The following is a 13467-nucleotide window of genomic DNA, read 5'->3' on the forward strand; positions in this document are numbered from 1 at the left end:
TCTGTTTATAACTGACCTTTTCCATTCTGCCCGACGGAGTCTGAGCAGACCAATACCATCCAGCTAGGAGCCAACTGCAGCAGGCAAAAAAGTACCACTCACCCCTCCTGCGTGGATGCGTTTGGCTGACAGCTGGAAAAGGAAAGAGCGACATCGAAATTGTGCTGGGCATTATCACATCTTCGTATCTAATGCAAGTAGCTAAATTCCTGAGCGGGATAGACAGCAGATTTGCTCCTAGGACTGGGAGTCCATCGAGCCGGGTTCTAATTCTTGGCTCGTCTGGTGACCTTGGCTAAGTCACTTCCCCTTGGTGTGCTTCAGTTTCCCAATCTATAAAATGGGGTGAATAATACTGACCTACCTACCGCTGTCACATGGGGATGGGGAAGCTTAATGTTTGGAGATCCTTGGATGGAAGAGGACAGGGTTATTTTTATTAGATACAAATAATAAACACCCCTTACTTATTTATACTGCATGCAGGGAATGTCTAATTTGCCTAATTATATGCAGAGAAGGTGTGCTGGGCTGGACTGCTACAAGGCTATTACTGCCCTGAGTCTGAGAGGACCACATCACCCACGAGAGGGTGTTAAAAAAACAAGGGCACTGCACAATCGTCTTGTCAATAAAAAGATAGAGCTAGTGCTCGAAGTGACCTGGGCCTAAGTCACTTGGGCATTTTGAACGTTTTCCCCTAGTCCCTTACCCACGGCTATGCCCCCATGTGGGTGGTCACTGAGCATTCCTGGGCATGTATTTCACAAGGTCAAGACTATTCTGCCTCTAGACCGTGTGTCCTCTGTATTTACAAAGTCTTCCCAAACAGATGGCTGTCTTCCTCCTCCCTGGACATGCTACAGCTTGAATCGGCGACTTTGATCATAAGAAAAACATCCACGCAAAGCCCTTGAAGTAGCAGCAACGCTGTGTTAGCCCCAACCAGCCAGTCTGCAGTGCACAATGCAGCCCCAGACACGACAGCCACTGAGGTGTGTGGGAGGGTGAGGGGGGCCGGCCAACAAGTTTGAACAAAATTAAGAACTGACCATAAGCCTCAAACTAAACTCCACCTGATCCCCAAACCCTGAACCTTGTCTGAGATTTGACGAACATTTCATTAGGCTTAAATAACTCTTTGTTTTCATTTCTGCTGATGCTTCTGCACTGCCTTGTTCCAGACAAGCCCCGAAGTGGAAATACCACGATACCAGCATCAAACCTGTTGTCGCTGCGTTTCCAGGCCTGTGGGGAGTGATGGAATCTCACGAGAGAACCTCTTCTCGGAAGAGTTCCCAGCCAGCCTTGCAGATCCAAGTGGGGCAGATATTTTTGGAGAAGCAGCGGAACTTCTGGACGCTCACCCGAATTGGACAAACTAAACCTTGCAGGTTCTCCTGCCGTGAGTGAAAGCCCCGGGTCGGAGCTATCTCCATCCACCTCACTGGAATGCAGTGATGTCCCACTGGTACAAAGAAAGGACCATACTGGCGGGTGCAGAATGCGTAGTCCTCCTGCAGTGCCTGATACCCAATACAGTGACAGGGCCCAAACAGTGGCTAATGATTTAGTGGAAGAGTAAAAACCTTCCCTAGCACCCAGTTGCTTTGTGCTTTACATGGGTGGGTGGGTGGGGGTGAGCTTCTTGACCTCTCAGGGTCCTACTATGATGTTAGTGCATGAAAGCCAAGCTACCGTGTTTATTTTTAGCTAGTTGCCTTCACAAAGTCCTGGCTGATGAGATTTTACAGCACAGGTTGGCTCCTCCAGCCCAGCCACAATTGCTGAGGAATCAATCGTTACCAGCACGTAACTGTTAGATGGTTAACAGCCTGAACTGAAGCCAAACTGGTTGTTAATTGCGATAACAACTGATTTCAAGGGGCTGTTTCCCTGCAACCAACACGCTCAGCAATTTACTTTGACTTGATATTAGCAGGCAATAAGGAAAATCAAGAGAAGTTCACAAGCCATTAGCAAAGGGCCATCTCTCCCGGCTGGACATCAGTTTCTCATTCTGCAGAATGCGGACTGCAGCCACCAGCTTGCTGGACCACATAGCACACCAGTGAATCTGGATCTCTAGGTCACACCTTATGTATTGCACAGAACCATCCACGACCAGGCAGTAGAGATGGTCTTATCCAGCTAACGGGGTCAGCCAGACTCCTTTGGCCAAATATCGCCTTGTGTAATTCCACAGAGCTCACCAGGGATGAATGTGGCCCAGTGCGTGAACACATCCTGCAAGTCACCACAGCCAAGACTCAAGGGTCCCATAGGCAGAGGTCCTGCCAGAGGAGCCAAAGAGGGTCTTTCCCCTCACCAAGCTGGAGAATCTGTGCTGAGTTGCTCTTTGGCAGACCTTGCTCTTTGCAGAACTCCCGGATGGCCTCAGAGTTGCAGTGATCTGTGGCTACCACAGATCTCTTGGGCCCTGGTGGGTATCACTCCTGATCAGTCCAGCACATGACAAAGGCACTCACAAAACAACCCTCCCGCTTCCCAGGGACGGAGACGATTCCATTGCTGTAAAGCCTTTGAGTTTTGTTTCTAAGGAGCTGTCTAAACGCAGCTCTACACTGGTTCTGTTAACCCGCAGCAAAACCTTTCTGGGCACACGCTTCTTTCAGCTGCAGAGCAGCGTCGGCCTGCTCTGCACACAAAACCGCCCCACTTTAACCAACGGGGTGATTTTCAACTGGTGCGACTTCATGCGTGGACACTCGTCAGTTCCTGGAAACCTGGCTGATATCAGGTTAGCACGTGCGCCTAGCACACGGCGATAGCTGCCATCCCATAGTATCTGAGCAACTGAAGCTACTCCCATTTTACAGACGGGGAACTAAGACACAAAGAGACTAAGGCTAGGTCTACACTACCCGCCTGAATCGGCGGGTAGAAATCGATCTCTCGGGGATCGAATTATCACGTCTCGTCGGGACGCGACAATCGATCCCCAAATCAACGCTCTTACTCCACCAGCGGAGGTGGGAGTAAGCGCCGTCGACGGGGAGCTGCGGAGGTCGATTTTGCCGCCATCCTCACAGCGGGGTAAGTCGGCTCCAATACGTCGAATTCAGCTACGCTATTCGCGTAGCTGAATTTGCGTATCTTAAATCGACCTCCCCCCCCCGTAGTGAAGACCTGCCCCAAGTGATTTGCCCCAGGTCACACAGGGAAGCCGTGGTGTTGTGTTGAGTTGAGTCCCATGATAACACCCTAACCACTGGACCATCCTTCCTTCTCCACCTGTCACGAACTGATCCAATCTGAGTCACCAGGCGTGTGTCAATCCGGGGGTGCAACAGTTTAACGAGATCAGCTTTTAAAGAGGCTTGGAAAGATTCCGTTTTTATGCGTGAATGTTGTTAAACGTTGATTTCACTCTCTCACCCACCGACCAAAAATATTTCCAGTGCTAATCATCCAAACGCACAGGGAGGCACAGTAAGAACAATGCTGCTTCGGGAAGCATTGAAGCCTGATTTAAGGCTAGTCACGTTGTACGTTTTGCCACGTGATGTTGACAGTTTGTGGTTGAACGGTTATGAAGCTTTCACTTTTTGGATCTCAGTGGCTACTGTCATTAATTATCATCGCCCACCCCCCCAATCGCCTGGCACCCCTCCTCATGTCCCGCCACAGTGGAAAGTTACATACAGAGCCATGGTTTTAAAATGTTCGAAAATAAACCTCAATATTATCCACCAAAATTATTTAAAAATAAAATCAAACTCTGCCAAGCCTAGTTTTAAATTAAACCAGCGCAACTTGTGTGGGTAGGACCAGGCCTTCTTCAACCGCTTCCTAACCAGCTTGAGTTAAAGTAATGCTGCCTGCCTGGAGTGGAAAGCAGCGCTCCCGCACAGCCTGTTGTACCAGTTTAACTAAATCAATGTAAAAGCCCCCTTCAGTTACGTCAGCTCAGCCCGCGTGTTGACAAGCCTTAAAACTCAGGGTCATGGGGGCTCCCAGCTGAATTGGTTATAGGTTTTAATTAGAAAAAAGCCTTTTCATGACAAAGATTTAGGCTGCACCCTGAAAAGCGGATGTAGAAATGGCAGGATGGCATCTTGGCTTGCCGTCTCTCGGGGTCTTTCGGCTCAAACATGTTTTACAGGAAAAATATGTGGTGTTTCCTAACTGCCACCCCTGGACCCTGAGTTATGATCCTTGTGAGTACTGCTACTGAATGGCTATGAAATGTACATCCAGCTAGTCTGTGCTACCACACCCTATCAGCCTGCTTTCTATCCTTCAGCCACTTGTTCCGGCTGGTCTTTTACAAAGCAAGCTCTTCTGGGAGAGAGGGGCAAAAATCATAGCGATGGTATTATTCCATTACCAGCTGGAAATGGTAGAATTGTCAATAATAAAGCAGAAAAGTCAGAAGTGTTCAATAAACATTTCTGTTCTATGTTTGGCAAAAAGTCCGATGATGTAGGCATGGTTTATGACGATGGTGAAACTCTTTTAATTTCAACACTAACTCGGGAGGATGTTAAACATCAGCTACTGAGGTCAGACTTTTTAAATCAGCAAGTCCAGAAAATTTGCATCCAAGAGTTTTAAAAGACCCGGCCAAGGAGCTCTCTGGACCAATAATTTTGATTTTTCATGAAGTCTTCAAACACTGAGGAAGTTCCAGAGGACTGGAAGAAACCAAATGTTGTGCCAACATTTAAGAGGAGTAAATGGAATGACCTGGGTAATTATTGACCTGTCAGCCTGACTTCGATCCTAGGCAAAATAATGGAACAGCTGATACAGAACTTGATTAATAAATAATTAAATCAGGGTAATATAATTTCATAAACATGGATTTATTGAAACTAGAACTCATCAAACTACAAATATATATTTTTGATGCGTTTACAAGTTTGATAAAAGTAAGTGGATTGATGTAACGTACTTAGACGTTTGTAAGGCATTCACCGAGGTACCGTGTGACAGTTTGATTAAGAAACTAGCATTATACAAATACGACATGGCACACGTTAAATGGGTTAAAAACTGGCTAACTGACAAGTTTTCCCATGTAATCATAAGCAGGGAACCATCATCCCCCCTGGCTTTATAATCTCGGGCTACTCCCCAGCACAGCGCCAAGGGGTGTCTGTCTGCACTGCCGTGTTCGCTCGGGCTCTTACTCAGGTGTTGCCAGGGTTACCACATGGCCAGTTTTTCTACCACCTTCCCCATTGTGAGTTGCCAGTGAAAATGTGCCAGGGTCTCTTCCCCTGGCAAGCTGCCGTCCCACAATCTTGTAAGTCCCGGCTGCAGGTCCCACGGCTGGGAGCGCCGCCGGCGTGGTGCTCAGGTCCTGCTCTGCGGGCCAGGCCCTCAAAGTGCCAAGACGGTGGCAGCCCGAGACCCGCCAGCAGGGAGGGGACCAGGGTGGTTGAGGCAGGGGCCTCCTGGGAGGGGTGATTCTGGAGGTTCATGGGCTGGGGGGCAGGCAGGATGGGAGGGGTGGCACCTGAGAAGGGTCAGGCAGTGAGGGCAGGGGACAGTGACCGTTTTTCTGCATCCTCATCCCACACAAACCCTCTCACCTGAATTTGGTGCTTTCACCCCATGCTAGGTGGCCTGGCTGGGGATGGCTTAGAGTCTGGATTTCACTTTCCCTCGGGCTGGTAACCCTCCTGCTTTGCAGTGCAGACACAGGCAAAAATCGTACAAGTGCTACTAGTCCTCCAAGGCCTTCCCACCCTCCCCCTGTGCCCAGGACCGACAAGTGCTCCCACAATTCACTGGGGAAGAATCAGAGAGCGGCTCAGCTCACTGCAGCACCAGACCCTGGGCTGTGCCCCCAGAAGTGCCAGCGACACACCCGGGAGCGCAGTACCGGTGAGGACGCAGTCCCTCGGACAGGGCTGGGCCGTGGGCTGCTCGCACCCAGATAGGTTAACCCGGGGCTTAGACCTGGGTGCTGATCACTGGAGTTAACTCCACAGGGACGACTCCCCTGCGGACTCTGGGTCCCAGCACATGACACCAGGCTCGGGGTAGAGCTGCATCTCCACAGGTTACCCCGGTGCCTGGGAGATGGGGGCAGCTGCTGAAGAACCATGAGGTCAAAGACGATGCAGAGGCTCCCCCGTGTTCCCCAGAACAGGCCCTTTCCCACCCCTAGTTTAAGTGTATTTGGGGAGGGATCCCCCTTAGATCTGGTGACCTATTGCTCCCCCTCCCCTTCACCCCCCAGGGGGAGTGCAGGCTGTGTGTATCTGGGAGAGGTGCAAGATGGATATTGTAAGTGAGATGCAGGGTCATTAATTAGCTGCGAGTAGGTGTTTTGAATATGCAAAGTGCTACAGAAGTGCTAAGTGTTATTATTATGGCCAGGAAAGTGGCTGTGAAAATGCCAGCTTATTCCACATCCCGGCACCCCGTGCCTTCCGCTGGCCCCAGCGACGGGTCACCAGGGTTGGGCAAACCCCGGCAGCCTCAGCGCAAAGCCAGCCAGTTCGGAAATTCACCTCCGGCTTGAATATCGTATGGGGCAGGCTGGACTGCGGGGCGGGGGCTGTGGGGCTGTGAATAAAGGACGGTGGGGACAGGGGGGGGAAAAGAAATGTGATGGAGGAAAGAGAAAAAATGAAGCCGAGAGATGAACAAACCCATAAGGGAGAGAAAGGGTCCAGTGGAGAATTAGATACAGACTGTACAGGGCCCAGCACTCCAAGAACTGGTAAGGGGGGGCAGTTAATCTGGAACCAGGGAACAGGCTGCCTTCCCCTTCCCCACTTAAACACTGTGGGTCTCTCTCTCTCTCACACACACACACAAGAATCACTCACGAAAAAAATCACGTTTCAAAGTTTGCTGACAACACTACATGACCTAAGCCAGGTACATCCAAAGCGGCCGGCGAAGGTCTAGCCTGTGTCTACACTGGCACTTCCTGCGGGGTAACTGATGTCGCGCAGGGGTGTGAAAAAGCCCCCTCCTGAGCGATGTCAATCACACCGAGCTCAGTGCCGGTGTGGACGCGCCGTCCCGCCAACAGAACTACTGCTGCTGGCAGCTCTGGGCAGATGACATTCCAGGTTGATACGCGCAGGGAATCGCACACCGGAGAATGTAATCCCAACGCTACGGACCAAGTGCTGGGGTCTAACTGAGCTGTTCCCGGCCATCGTGGAGAGTCCTGCCAAAGCCCAGCGCGCCCCCCCCTTGTGGGCGCCACTCTCCCTCCCCCAGCCCCAGAGCACAGGCCAGCCCCCATTAGTCCCAGAAGAGCCCCCCACAGCATAGCACCGGGAAGCAGGAAGGGGCCTAGGGCTGGAGCGTGGACGGGGCCATGCCAGGCTGTTGGGGAGTCTCAGCCTTCCCCGGCCTTCGATACCGGCCGCCCATGCCACTATCGAAATCCACGGTACGTCCACACCTTGAGTAGTGGGTGTAGTTCTGGTCACCCCATCTCAAAACAGATACACTGGAATTGGAAAAGGTACCGAGAAGGGCAACAAAAAGGATGAGGGGTGTGGAACGACTGCCATATGAGGGGAGATTGGAAAGACTGGGACTGTTCTGCTTGGCAAAGAGACGACTAATGGGGGATATGACAGAAAATCATGACTGGTTTGGAGAAAGTGAATCGGGAAGTGTTATTTACTCCATCTCATAACACAAGAACCAGGGATCACCCAATGACATTAATAGGCAGGAGGTTTAAAACAAACACAAGGAAGTCCTTCTTCACACAAAACACACAGTTAACCTGTGGAACTCATTGCCAGGGGATGTTATGAAGGTCAAAAATATAACTGGGTTCAAAAACAAACAAAATAAGTTGATGGAGGACAGGTCCATCAATGACTCTTAGCCAAGATGGTGAGGGCCACAACCCCATGCTCTGAGTGTCCCTAACTAAGCCTCTGTTTGCCAGAAGCTGGGAATGGGCGACAGGGGATGGGTCACTTGATGATTCCCTGTTCTGTTCATTCACTCTGGGGCACCTGGCATTGGCCACTGTCGGCAGACAGGACACTGGGCTAGATGGACCTTTGGTCTGACCCAATCTGGCCGTTCTTATGTTCTTAATTACAGGGAACAAGAAACATTTCATAAACTCAGACTCATTTGTGAGCCCCTCCTGAAAATAGCTTCATGAGGTTCCCTGAATCCCAGACCTCTCCCCAGATTTACTCCCACCAGCCCCGTCGGAGCGGGAACCGCCCTGGGAGGGTGAGCTGGGTTCTCTTCGGACACGCGGGTCACCCATCGGCGTGCTTGTCAAGGCGGCTCAGACTGCAGGATCTCCGGGACCTGCAGGGGTGTCAGAGGCACAAAGCAGCCAGCTGGGGTGTCCCCCGGGGGGAATGTGTTGCCCCTGCAGGTTGAGTTTGGGAGTTTGATCCTGCTGCGCGCTGAGCGCCTCCAGCCCCTGCTGCCTTGCAAACCAGGCCAGTTTGATCTAGAATAACAGAGAGCGAATCAATATGGGACACCCCTGCTGAGATGTTCTGAGTCCCTTTTCTGGCTATAAACCCCCTTTAAAAGGAGGGGGGTAGAAAGTGCAGCGGGTGCGATCAGCAAACCCCGGAGAGGAATTGCTCTCCAACAAACGAAATGTGTGTAATTAATGGGCTAGGGGGCTGGACAGGTCTTAGATGAAAGCGTTTCCTGGACTTGTCCTTCATTTGCATGGCATCAGAAGCTGTTCAGAAGGTGTGACTTTTCCCACAGGGAGCCCTCAGCGCCTTGGCACAATAAAGCCAGGAGTTCTTAACCCGAATTAATTAAAGGAGGGGGAGGGGGAATGGCAAGAGAGATGCTTGAAAGCTGAGCCCGATGCAATAAACAAAACGCTCCGGCCTCTCCTTCCTGAGCCGAGATGGCCCAGCCAGGCCCCCGTCTTCGGGGTGCAGGGCCATGGAGCCAGGCCCCCATCTTCGGGGTGCAGGGCCATGGAGCCAGGCCCCTGTCTTGGGGGCGCAGGGCCATGGAGCCAGCCCCGTTCGCCGGGGGCCGTGGCCGAAGCACAAGCATTTTCCGAGTCAGCTGCTTGGCAGAGACCAGCGAGAAGTTGGGTAACAATCCGAGACAGGCCTCAAGTTGCAGCGCTGGGACTGGGTCACAACATCCCCCCGAGACTGGGGCCAGTCACCAAGTCTGGGTCCCAAGCTCTGGGGAGTTCAGAAAGGAGACTCTGCCATGGGCTCATGAAACCCTGGAGAAAACGGGCGCAACAGCCCACTGAAGATACAGGGCGTGGCAGCCACTCAGGCCAGGGCCGGCTAAGGAGAAGAGCCATTCGGGGTGAAAGCTACGAGCTCTCCTGGGGATCAGGGACATGGTGGGACTCCAAGCAGGCCTTTGTCACATGGGAGCTTTGCAGCCAAGTTTTCAGGTGTAGAATACACTAAGGGTGAATGATGACAGCCCTGCCGCAGGGAGCACCTTGCAAACAGCCATTAATTAGGCCTCACAAACGACATCTGCATGTGGCATGACCACAGCATGGAGCCAAGCAGGAGGATTTCTCAGGGGGGGTCTCAGCATCCAGCCAGGACCCATCGGGTGCGGCTCGCCCAGGGACGGCTCCCTTCACTGAACGGCTACAAGCTCCCGGTGCACACCTTGCTGAAGTGTCCATGGGTGGGACACCTGCTTAAACCAGGGGTGAATTTGTCTGGTGAAGTCTGATTGGCCGGCTCAGTGAAATGCCATCACTCACCCGGCTCATCCTATCTAGCTCGGTTCCGATGTAGCCCTGTCACCGTAGTATCGGAGCACCAAGGACCAACCCGGCAACAAATCTCTCCTGTGGAGCGTCCCGCCCTGAGCAGGAGACACCTGCTCGCTCGCTGCAGCAGGGGGCACGGCTCAGCGCTCACGGTGCGTTCCCCGGCAGTACCCAGCCTGGGGACCAAATTCAGTGATGACTCCTGGCCACGTGCCACCTCCAGCCCGTTGTGCACATGCTAAGCAGCAGCGCAACCACCTCCCAGGGGTGCCAGGGGACGGGTCTGCAGCTGCATCTCGTCCCAGCCCAGCCCCTGGCGTTCTCAGAGGTTTTGTCGGGGGAAGGGGCGGCACACAGTGGCTGCTGTAGGACGGCAATTTCCCACCAGGCTGCTTCAGAAGGTACTAACCCGATCACAGGGAGGGGCCGCTCGTCCCCTCCAGCCCATCAGCAACGCCGTTCACACAGTCCCTCCCCTTCGCTCTCTCGCTGCCCATTGCTTAATCATCACACGCGGCCTTCAACCATCTGCACCTTGCCTCACGTGCCTCCCTGGGACCATCCCCATTTCACAGATGGGGAAACCGAGGCACGGGGAGGGGAAGAGATTTGCCCAAGGTCACCCAGTGAGGCAGTGTCAGAGCAGGGTTTAGCTCTCAGAAACACCTGTCTTGTAGCCTGGAGCTCACACTATTAGGGCACAACTGTAATGGAGGTGAACATTACCCTGGTGTAGACACACCCTCTGGCTACGCTGCCTCTTGTGTTCCTCTGCTTTCTGTCACACATAGCGTTCTAGTCCCACTTCGGCCACTGCCTTGCTGTGGCGCTTAAATCACTTCCCCCGTGCCTCAGTTTCCCCACCTGGAAGGGAACGATAATCCCCCCAGGCTTCATTAATGTTTGCAAACGCTGTGGTTAGCAAGCCCTAGCAAGGCGCAGAGGGGGCTCATGCGGTGTCCTCGCTAAAACGGCTGAGCGAACTATTCTCTCGGGGACAAGGACCCCAGGTGTCTTCTCCCTGGTGGGGGGAGGTAGCACTCACCCCTCTGGCTTGGCGCCCGGGGTCGGCGTCTCTTGGGCCAGGCACTGCCGTTGCCCTGAGCCCTCCCAGCAACGACGTCCCCTCATGTGCTGCGGCATCGATGTGCGGGGCGCCCACTTCGGAGTGCCTGGAAGCCAGGTGGCCCTAGAAGAAATTCCCTGTTAAATGCACCGTAGAAAAACCCACCCAGAACCAGAGTGCGTCAAACAGCTCCCCCCAGCCCCCAGCGGTGCGCGAGCCCAGGAACTTCAGTGCTCAAAGCAGGACCGGCTCCTGCATGAACCAATCTTCAAAGGGCCCAATGCTTTCTAACCCCCAGACCCCAATGTCTCAGCCCTCCGCTGGCCCATGGGCTTCACGGCCTCTGGTTAATTATTATCTGTAAGTATATTTGAGACACTTCAGTGCTGTATCCTTGAGACCAGAAGTGGGAAATCTCATTAGTTTCCTTTGCCAGCGCAGCTCTGCTTTGATCAGCCGGGAGGATTTTCCCCCGATCCCTCCCTTTGAAACCGGAGGGCATAGAGACCAGCGGGTAGTAACCAGGAGCTGGCGTCTCCTCTGCGCTGCACTTCACGCCCGTGCACAGCGGGGGCACAATGCTACCAGCTCAGCCCCACTTTGCACCGGTGCAAGGGACTCCACAAGAGTCCACCAAAGAGGTAAGCCTTCGGCGCCTTCCTCTCAGGAGCCTGGCTCCCCCAGCCAGTGCCCCCGAAGTCAGTGAATGAAGACGCATGAGGAAGGGCCCTGAGCTGCTTACTAGTCGGTGCAGGTTGGGCTTTTTCAATCTGGGCCTGGGTTTTCACGGCTAGTGACGCCCCGCTCTGTGCCTCAGCTTCCCCATCTGCAAAATGGGCTCAACGGGGGACGGGACGTGGATTCATTCGTTAATTTATTCTGGCAGTCAGTAGTAGAGGGCTCCTTCCTTTACCCGAGGAAGGCAGAACAACATTCAGGGGCTGGAAGTGGAAGCTGGATCCATTCGAACTAGACAGGAAGTAAGTGCAGAATCTGGGGGAGGGGTGTTGGGCTCATTAACCACGGGAACGACTTACCTAGAGCTGTGGCGGGTTCTCCATCGCCTGGCGTCAGGCTCGGGTGTCTTTTAACCCAGCCACTCCAGCTCCACCCGACGGTACAATCAGGCCGCAGGGAGAGGCCTGTGCTCTGCAGGAGGTCAGCTGTGATGATCCGAACGGTCCTGGCTGGGCTCAGAGGCGATCCGGGACTAGCCTGCGTGCGGCAGATGCCGAGTGCTGAGTTCTGCAAAGCGAGGCCTGGCCTGGGGCAGGCTCCCAGCTTAGAGCCAAAGACGCCCCAGAGAAACACCCAAGCAGCCCGGTCTCCGTCAGCTCCCCATTTCCCAGCAGGTGTTTGCTGCGGGCGGGAGTCCGGGGGCGGCTAACAGGCGACCCGGGCCAGGAAGGGTGAGGCTACAGGGTGACCCAGGTGAGGATGTCAGCAGTGCAGCTGGAGGTGCTGGGCCGATCCCAGGAGCGGGGGGCGAGGTTCTGTGGCCGGTCAGACCAGCCGCGCATGTCGCTCCCATCTGGTCTTTGCGTCTATGAGTCTATGGCTCCAAACACCCCCCTCCTTGGCTCTTGTCGGCCCCCTCCTCGGCCACTGCAGCAGAGGAACGAACGAGCCAAGGGACGCCGGCTCCTGACTCAGCCCTGCGGAGCCCTTCTCAGGCAGGGCTGAGGGTCATTAGCAGCTGGGGGATGCCTGTGTAGCACCCTGCTGAGGGGACCCCACGAGGAGGCCTCCGGGGTCGTCCAGCCAGACTCCTCTCACCCCACCGCCCTGCACAGGGCACCGGCCCCTCCTCTAAACTCTCTGTCAAACTAAGAAGGTGGGAAGAACCCGCTGGGCATGAGTCTGGAGAGCAAAGTGCCGCCTGGTCGAGTGGCTAAGGGGGTCTTTGCCCATCCTGAGGCCCAGCAGGCCGGACGCCAGGCATGGATTTCACCCACCAAACCACCTCCTGGCTGCCATTGGAACCAGCAGGTTCTACCGTGGAGAGCCTGGCCCAGGACCTCAGTGAGCTGGGGCGGCCTCGTCCCAGGTCCTGGCCGACAAGCCCTCACTGCCTTAGCTAGCCCCCATTCTGCCCCCCGCCCCCTCCAGCAAACACACCATAAATCAAGTGGGCCACTGAGTATGAAAGGGCAGTCCCCCATAAAGGCAGTCACACACACACCCCCGAAACCAGGTGGGGGTGGGAAGCCGGCAGCTATTCTGTATATACCTGAATTCGTTGGTCCCCAAAGCCAGGAAGCCAACACCACCTCCCACCAGACCAAATCTCCTCCTCTGCCCCAAACCAACTGTGATCTCGGCCGGGACTCGGCCTGCTCCGAAAGCGAAAAAGGCCCTTTTCTCCCCACAAGCTCTCGAGTCCTTGCTGACCTCAATACGGGGCTCGCTTACTTAGGTGACTTGATCTCAGTGGAAAAGTATCTTCACGGGGAGAAAACACCATGTGCTAAAGGGCTCTTTAATCTAGCAGAGCCAAGCACAGCAAGGATCAGTGGCTGGAAGCTAACGCCAGACAAATTCCAATTAGAAACGAGGTGCAGATCCTGAACAGGGACGGTGATTAACCACTGAAACAACCTGTCAAGGGAAGCGGTTTGTTCTCCCTCTCTTGAACCTTCTAATCAAGACTGGCTGCCTCTCTGGAAGACGCCTTAGCCAGGCTGAAATTCTACCCCTGTGC

The sequence above is a fragment of the Trachemys scripta genome, chromosome 7 (genome assembly GCF_013100865.1).
Source record: "Trachemys scripta elegans isolate TJP31775 chromosome 7, CAS_Tse_1.0, whole genome shotgun sequence".
In the NCBI taxonomy this organism is placed as follows: domain Eukaryota; kingdom Metazoa; phylum Chordata; order Testudines; family Emydidae; genus Trachemys; species Trachemys scripta.